This window comes from Pipra filicauda, unplaced genomic scaffold (genome assembly GCF_003945595.2).
Source record: "Pipra filicauda isolate LSUMZ 115617 unplaced genomic scaffold, ASM394559v2 scaffold406_size631624_pilon, whole genome shotgun sequence".
In the NCBI taxonomy this organism is placed as follows: Eukaryota; Metazoa; Chordata; class Aves; order Passeriformes; family Pipridae; genus Pipra; species Pipra filicauda.
Genome location: NW_024104539.1, coordinates 568,204 through 575,120, shown reverse-complemented (window position 1 = coordinate 575,120; position 6,917 = coordinate 568,204). Strand labels below are relative to the sequence as shown.

The following is a 6,917-nucleotide window of genomic DNA, read 5'->3' as shown; positions in this document are numbered from 1 at the left end:
TCAGGTGTCAATGGCAAAAAAAGCGGCTGCATTCAAAAAGTGAAGGTCCAGCTCAGTGCTGTGTTCTGGTTCAGTACCAGCCAGTGTTCTCTGTAGTGCAGCATCACGTGGCACAGCTTGGGAAGACCGATAAATTAAAGAGCTACTTAAATGTAGAGATGAAACCATTCTGCACTCACAGCTTTAGCTGCTTTTCCCTGCCCTGCTGTCCTCGCTCAGTACCACGGCTAAGGCACATCTCAAGTGGGTGTGACACTGCCCAGCTGCTCTGACAGATCCATGAAAACAGCTCAGAATCCTTCCCTGGGAGGGTGGGCAGGCCCTGGCACAGGTTGCCCAGAGAAGCTGTGGCTGCCCCTGGATCCCTGGAAGTGTCCAAGGCCAGGCTGGGCGGGGCTTGGAGCAGCCTGGGCTAGTGGAAGGTGTCCCTGCCCATGGCAGGGGGTGGCACTGGATAAGCTTTAAAGTCCCTTCCAACCCAAGTCATTCCAGGTTTCTCTGAACTTCATGTGTGATTTGTTCTTTGTACAATACCCTGGGAAGCACCAAGTCCCACCAGTGTAATCCTGTTTCCTGCTGTAGCAATGCTGACCTGGGGAGCTGCTCTGGCTCTCAGGCACTGTTCCCAAAGCCAGTGTCCCCCAGGGCAAACAAAGGAGCCCCAAAATGGATCTCCCTTCATTTTCATGAGTAAAAAATATAAAGTGGCTTATGATACAAACTCACAAATTTTCAGTTGTGTGTTTCATGAGCCTTTTTAAGAACAGGACACTTTGCCAACTGGCTGACACCTGGAGTTCTCATCCAGGATCCCTTCCTCTTCTTTGGAGGAAGGTGGGCAAAGGGAGGAGAACTCTGGGATGGCCTCAGGTGTCTGGAAGAGCATGTGATGCACTGAATACAATAAATGCACTTTGCTAATCAAACACCAGCTCACTTTTCCAAACATGAATTGAAAACATGAGTCCCTGTGGATTCACAGGCCACCCCTGCCCCGAGCTGTGTGGCACCACTCGGGCTCTGAGGACCAGAAATGACAAACCAGCTCGGGTTTGTTTTGAAAATGCAATTCTGACATCCCTGTGCGGTTTGTGCGGAGCCAGTCCCTGTTTCCATGGCAATGGCAGCACACACAACGCTGACAGCTGCTTCCCTCAGCCCCAGCGAGCCTGGAATCAACCCTGCTCCCACATTCTGGGGCTCACAGGAGGATCCAGCACAGCCCTTCCCACCTCAGCCCAGCCCAGATCTTCACCCAACACCCCCAGGTAGCTCCACAGTGCGTCCAGTCCTGGGGCTGAGGCTCCACTGAGAAAGCCCTTTGGATCCACGTGGATTTCTAACAATGAGCAGAGAGCTGAGATCCAGCTGCCAAGGCTGAGGGGTGAGTTCAGCCACTGTGAGAAACACAGGCACCTGCACCCAACAGCCAGAGAAACAACTCCAGTTATTCCAGCCAGTCCCAGCTGCCCAGTTTTGGAGGTTTGTGGCAAACAGACTCTGCCGAAGCTTTCCCAAAGTCACATGGCCCCCACAAAAGCCAAGACTCATCAATGAACCCATTTTAGATTAAACATGAGGAAAACCAAACTGATGGGCAGGATGTCACCAAAGGGGAAACCCCAGTTCTGGATGAAACCAAGTCCACATTTTTCATCGTTTTAATGGCTGCAAAGAGCCAGTTCAAAGTGACAAGATGCAAACAGACATGAGAGAAATGGTTTGTGGATTTTATTAAATGTTCTTCTACATTTTCATGTAGGCAAACCCAGCAACAGTGGGAAACCCAGAGCCTGCAGGACAGAAGAGCTTGAGAGTGAGTGTTTTGCAAAAGAACCTACAGAAAAGACAAAAGGTTTTCTTCTCTGTAAATCTGTTTACTCCCCCTGTTTACAGTTTGCACCCTGGGGAAGAGCTGCATTGATCAGTACTAGTTTACTTAAAACAAGGGCATTGATATCCCAAATTTTCATCAGGACCCATTTCACTGTTCACACAAGTCTGTAAAGAAATTCTCTATCTGACACCTTTCTCCTTTATCCCTATTAAAGGGCAATTTCAGCCTGCCATAAATCTGTCTGCTGCAATCCCTATTCCAAGGAGCTTTCAGTAACACGGGACCCAAGTATGGAACTTCCAGTTAAAATAACCTGAGACCCTTCCTTGAGGAGACTGACCAAAATATTTAATAGGATCAAAAATCTTGCTGTGATGAACTAGAAAATGAGAGATTGGGCACTTTATATGGAGAAGGAGCACAGTGTCCTGCTGTTCCAGCTGGCTCCAGGACTGAGGAGACCAGATTCCTGTCGTTTAAATAAAAGAGGAAAACAAACCCACAAAACCAACTGGGGGCATCTCTCCCTATTTATGAGAGTACAGTGGAATTTTCAGGCCTGCCAGAAACACAGTAATCATATTTATGCCTGAACTTCTTCATGCCAACATGGAAACCATAACACTCCAATTCCTCAACCTATAGCAAACCCCAAGTAGCCACACTGGGATTACTGGTATGGATAATCTACAGTTTAACTTCCCAGAACAGGGCTTGGCCACTCGTGGCCGTGCAGTTCCATCCCTGGAGGAAGGTCTCGTGCCCCTCTCAGTGCTGACTGTGCCAGATCAAACACAAGGTTCATTCCCGTGTGTTTCTTGTGGGGATCTGGGAGCAGACGAATCCCTGTTGCTGTCAGCTGGAGTGTCAGCAGTGAGAACAGTGAGTCTGGAGCTGCTCCTGGACAGCCAGATTGGCTCCCAGACGTCGGGGATGGAGGAGCAGCAGAGCCTGGGAGCTGCTTTTTATTTAACTCACATGCATGGATGGCTTTGGTCACCCATCCAGGAATTGATTCCTTTCAGATAAGCAAAAGAAACAACACTGGAAATGGGCAATAGTAAAATATAAACCCAAACAAGAATTGGTTTGTTTCTACAGTCCTGTCACAGTTGCTTTCACTTTGGCAAAATAAACTTCACTGAGCTCCTGTGCTCGGGGTTCACGGTGTTACCTGCAAGAAAGGAGCTGGAATACCAGCGAGAATCATGGAATCATGGAATAGTTTGGGTGGGAAGGGACCTCAAAGCTTATCCAGTCCAACCCCCTGCCATGGGCAGGGACATCTTCCACCAGCCCAGGTTGTTCCAAGCCTCGTCCAACCTGGCCTTGGACACTTCCAGGGATCCAGGGGCAGCCACAGCTTCTCTGGGCAACCTGTGCCAGGGCCTGCCCACCCTCCCAGGGAAGAATTCCTTCCCAATATTCCATCCACCCCGCCCTCTGGCAGTGGGAAGCCATTCCCCGTTGTCCTGTCCCTCCAGGCCCTTGTCCAAAGTCTCTGTTCAGCCTTCCTGCAGGCTCCCTTTAGGCACTGGGAAGGGCTCTAAGGTCTCTTTAAGGAACTTAAGGGAAGAACCCCTCCTCCCCAAATTATCCAGGGAATTAAACCCTTTCCCCCTGCAAAAGCAAGACTTGGGATTTTAGCTTATGAAACAGAATTCTGAGGGATGCCCTGATCCCATGTGGGTCCTGACACACGGGAGAGCAACTCTAGCAGTGCACAACTCCTGAATTTCCTGGGAAGCGCCAGATGCTGAAGTTAAACTGGAATAAACTCCAGCCCTGAGCTGCAGACCCTGCAAACAGCTCCCCAGGACACCGGGGAACCCCCAGCTCTTCAGCTCTGCACAAGCAGGGAACTCGCTCCTGAGCATGTGGGTTTACAGGAGTGTATGGACACAGAGCTAAGGGCTCTGCAAGGCTCAGAGAGAAGAGTGGGAAGGAAATCCTAAACTAGGAGGAACGGCCTTTGAAGGAGCAGTGAGGATCCCACTGCAGGAGCAGGCAATGGCACGTTTCCCTCAGTGTCTCTGAAGTGAGGCAAACTCGGTGTGACAGGGAGCCCAACAGCCCTGGCAGGGGAGAACCCACTGCTGCCAACATGGGCCTTTTTTCCTTGGCCCAGACCCACATTCCAAGCTCCCAGTGCTCCGTGTGTGCGGCACACACAGCACCAGCTGCGGTTCTTACACTGCACACACACAGCTGAGGCTCTGCTCAGGTACCTGCACATGCCACCCTGGGAGCAGGGGACAGCAGGGGACCTCTGAACTGCTGCCTGCACAGCAACACAGTCAGTGAGAGCATTTTACATATTCCCTTTCCTGCCAGTCCAACCCCCTCCCTAACTCAGCACCAGGGTACTCGGGGAGAGCACAAGACACTGTGAAAAACATATTTTGATATCCTGTAACACAGAAAAGTACAGTTCTCATTGCCAAAAAGATCAGTTTGAACCCTGAGTCACACATTTAATATCTTCCCAGTGTGTTTTTGGCCGTGCTGGTGCTCTCACAAATACCTGCTTGCTTTGACTCTTGCTGGATGATTTCCTCTGGCAGCTCATTTCATTTTAATTACATGGCTTGAGAGAGTATTTCCACCCACCACTTCCCAAAACTCCCACTTTCTAAGTATCAGTGAATGTCCTTTTGGGCTCACAGCGTGAGACATCACACAGTTATCCTGCCATACTAGTTCCTCCTAAGGAACTGCCAAATGGTGTTAATTAAGCTTTAACATGTCCAAATGGACCTTTTTCACAGCTGATCATTCACTGATCATTCGCTAAACATTCGGGTGCTGTTGTTAAGTGTTTAGAAATAACTGAATGCTCTAAAGGAATAACTATTACCTGTTCTGAAGGAGGGCTACACTGTTTCCAGTGCCTTTCTATGACCTCTGTTTTTGAGAAACGATGGTAAAATTAGCTTTACAGTGTTTTCTGCTAAAGACAGACCACTAGAGTCGTGTGACAGAATTCTATAACAGATCTTGGCTTCGCAGCAGCAGATGTAGTTCTTTTTAACAAACCAGTAAATATTTTCGGTGACTAGAGAGCTGAGACTTTTATAATCTGACCCAGGTTCAAAAGGTAAGCAGGTAGTCAACAGGTACCAGGAAAGGAAACACCACCTGTGTGGGTTTCTCTACTGCTAAATTAGAGAATGTGGATGCCAGCTACTCTTATAAAAACATTCTGTTCTGTGCAATACTGTGAGAACTTATCCTGTCATAACACAGGTTAACCTGAGAACTGAAGATTTCTGTTTGAAAGAGACTGGTGAGTAAAAGTGATTATCAAGGGCAAAGTCAAGATATCCAAGATCAGTAGCATAGAAACGATAAATGTAACCGCACTACATCCTCCTATACTGCATGAGATGGTCACGCTGCTTCATTAAGCCATTCACATATTAGCACATGCAGCGTCCTCAGCATTTCGCACCCAAAGAGGCCGCCTAGAAAAAAAGAAAAGAGAAAGTGGAAATAAAACTTCGCACCGGGCGACTTAAAACAGCAACCGAAACCACAAGCCAGCAGTGCCCTGCGCCCCGGGGACGGGTCAGGCCGGGCGAGCCGAGCGGCCCCGGGCAAAGGGCCGGCACGGCCGGGGCGGGACCGGCGGTGCCCGCGGGGAGCACGGGCAGGGGGCGGCCGGGCTGGGCCGAGGCTCCGCCGCGCCATGGGCCCCGGGCAGCGCCGCTGGGCCCCGGGCAGCGCCGGCGATCCCGGGCAGCGCCGCTGGGCCCCGGGCAGCACCGCTGGTCCGCCCGCGGCTTCCCCCTCTCGCCGCCCCCTGCCCTGCCCTGCCCTCACTCCCCCCCCTCCTCTCCCCCGCTCGCGCCCCCCCCGCCCGTCCCGCGCTCCCCCTCAGCGCTCCCGCTCCCCCCTCACCTCAGGGCGCGGCGCCTCAGCCCGGCCCGGCCCGGCCCGGAGCCAAGACCGCGCAGCAGCGGCCGCCACCGCCTCCTCCGCGCGAGGCCCCTGGGCCGCGGCGCCCGAGGCGGCTCCCGGTGCCGGTGCCGGTGCCGGCCCCGCTCCCCCTCCCGGCCCCGCGCCGCTCGTTCCCGGCCTGCCCCGGCCCGCCCCCCCGGTGGGTGCGCGTGCGCGGCGCTGGCGCTGCCATCCGGGTCCCTCGGTGCGGTGCAGCGGGTCGGTAGGCGGGAAATGGCGACTGAGCGCTGAGCGCCGAGCGCCCCGAGCGCGGACCCGCCGCCCGCGCCCCCCGCCCGCCCGCGCCCGGCCCCGCCCGCGGGCCCCGCCGCGCCGCTCCCCGGCCCCGCTCCCGCAGGTGAGTGACGCGCCGGAGCCCCCCGCGGGTCCCGGCGCGGGATCAGGTGGGGGGCGCGGGGTGGCCGCCCCGAGTGACCGGCGGGATGTCCCCTCGGGGCCCGCCCGCGCCGGGCCCCGCCGCCCGCGGACCACCCCCGCGGCCGCCGCCCGGCGCCGCGGCCCCGCGGGGCGCGGGCAGCCCCGGCCGCAGCCCCCGGCGGGCCGGCCCTGGCGCGGGGAGCGGCGGAGCGGTGTCACCCCGCCTGACACCCCCCGCCCGCCCCGCCAGGCCGAGGCCTGCGGCGGGTCCCGGGGCCGGGCCGGGGCCGCGGCGCTGCGGGCGCAGCGCGGGCCGAGCCCGCGGGTCCCGCGCAGGACGCGCCTGTTGCTGGTGTTGTTGTGGCCGCCGGACGCGCCTGTCACCGGCCCCGGGGAAGGGGCGGGTGCGCGTCCCGCTCCCCCCGCCGTGCCCGCTCGGGCTGCCCGGGCACGGCCCCGCGGGCGGCTCGGCGGTGTCAGCGCCGGGCACGGGGGACGCCAAGTTTGTGGCTGTCACCGGCGGCGGGGGCGGCGGCACCGAGCGGGACCCCCGCGCCCGGAGCCGTTCTGGGCATTGCCGGCCCCTGCTGGGACGGCGGCGGGAGGAATTAGCGTGCTGCATACCACATTGATTATCTGCCCGCGCCGTGTTACTGGAGAGCACCGTACGAGCCTGTTGCTCAATTTTATGGTACTTGAGAGCACTCGAGAGGACAGGTCTGGCTGTTTCTGTGTGGCTGTGCTGGGGAGCTCTAGCCTAGGT

The 6,917-nt window shown here is 56.0% G+C and overlaps 1 long non-coding RNA gene across 1 annotated transcript; it reads right to left on the bottom strand.

Moving 5' to 3' along the window:
* Positions 1–4,812: 4,812 nt before the first annotated feature.
* Positions 4,813–5,891, bottom strand: LOC113994634. The gene is made up of 2 exons (XR_003543162.2): positions 5,738–5,891; positions 4,813–5,301 (listed from the first exon to the last, which is right to left on the bottom strand). It is a non-coding gene; the product is annotated as an uncharacterized LOC113994634 (long non-coding RNA).
* Between the last annotated feature and the right edge of the window lie 1,026 nt (positions 5,892–6,917).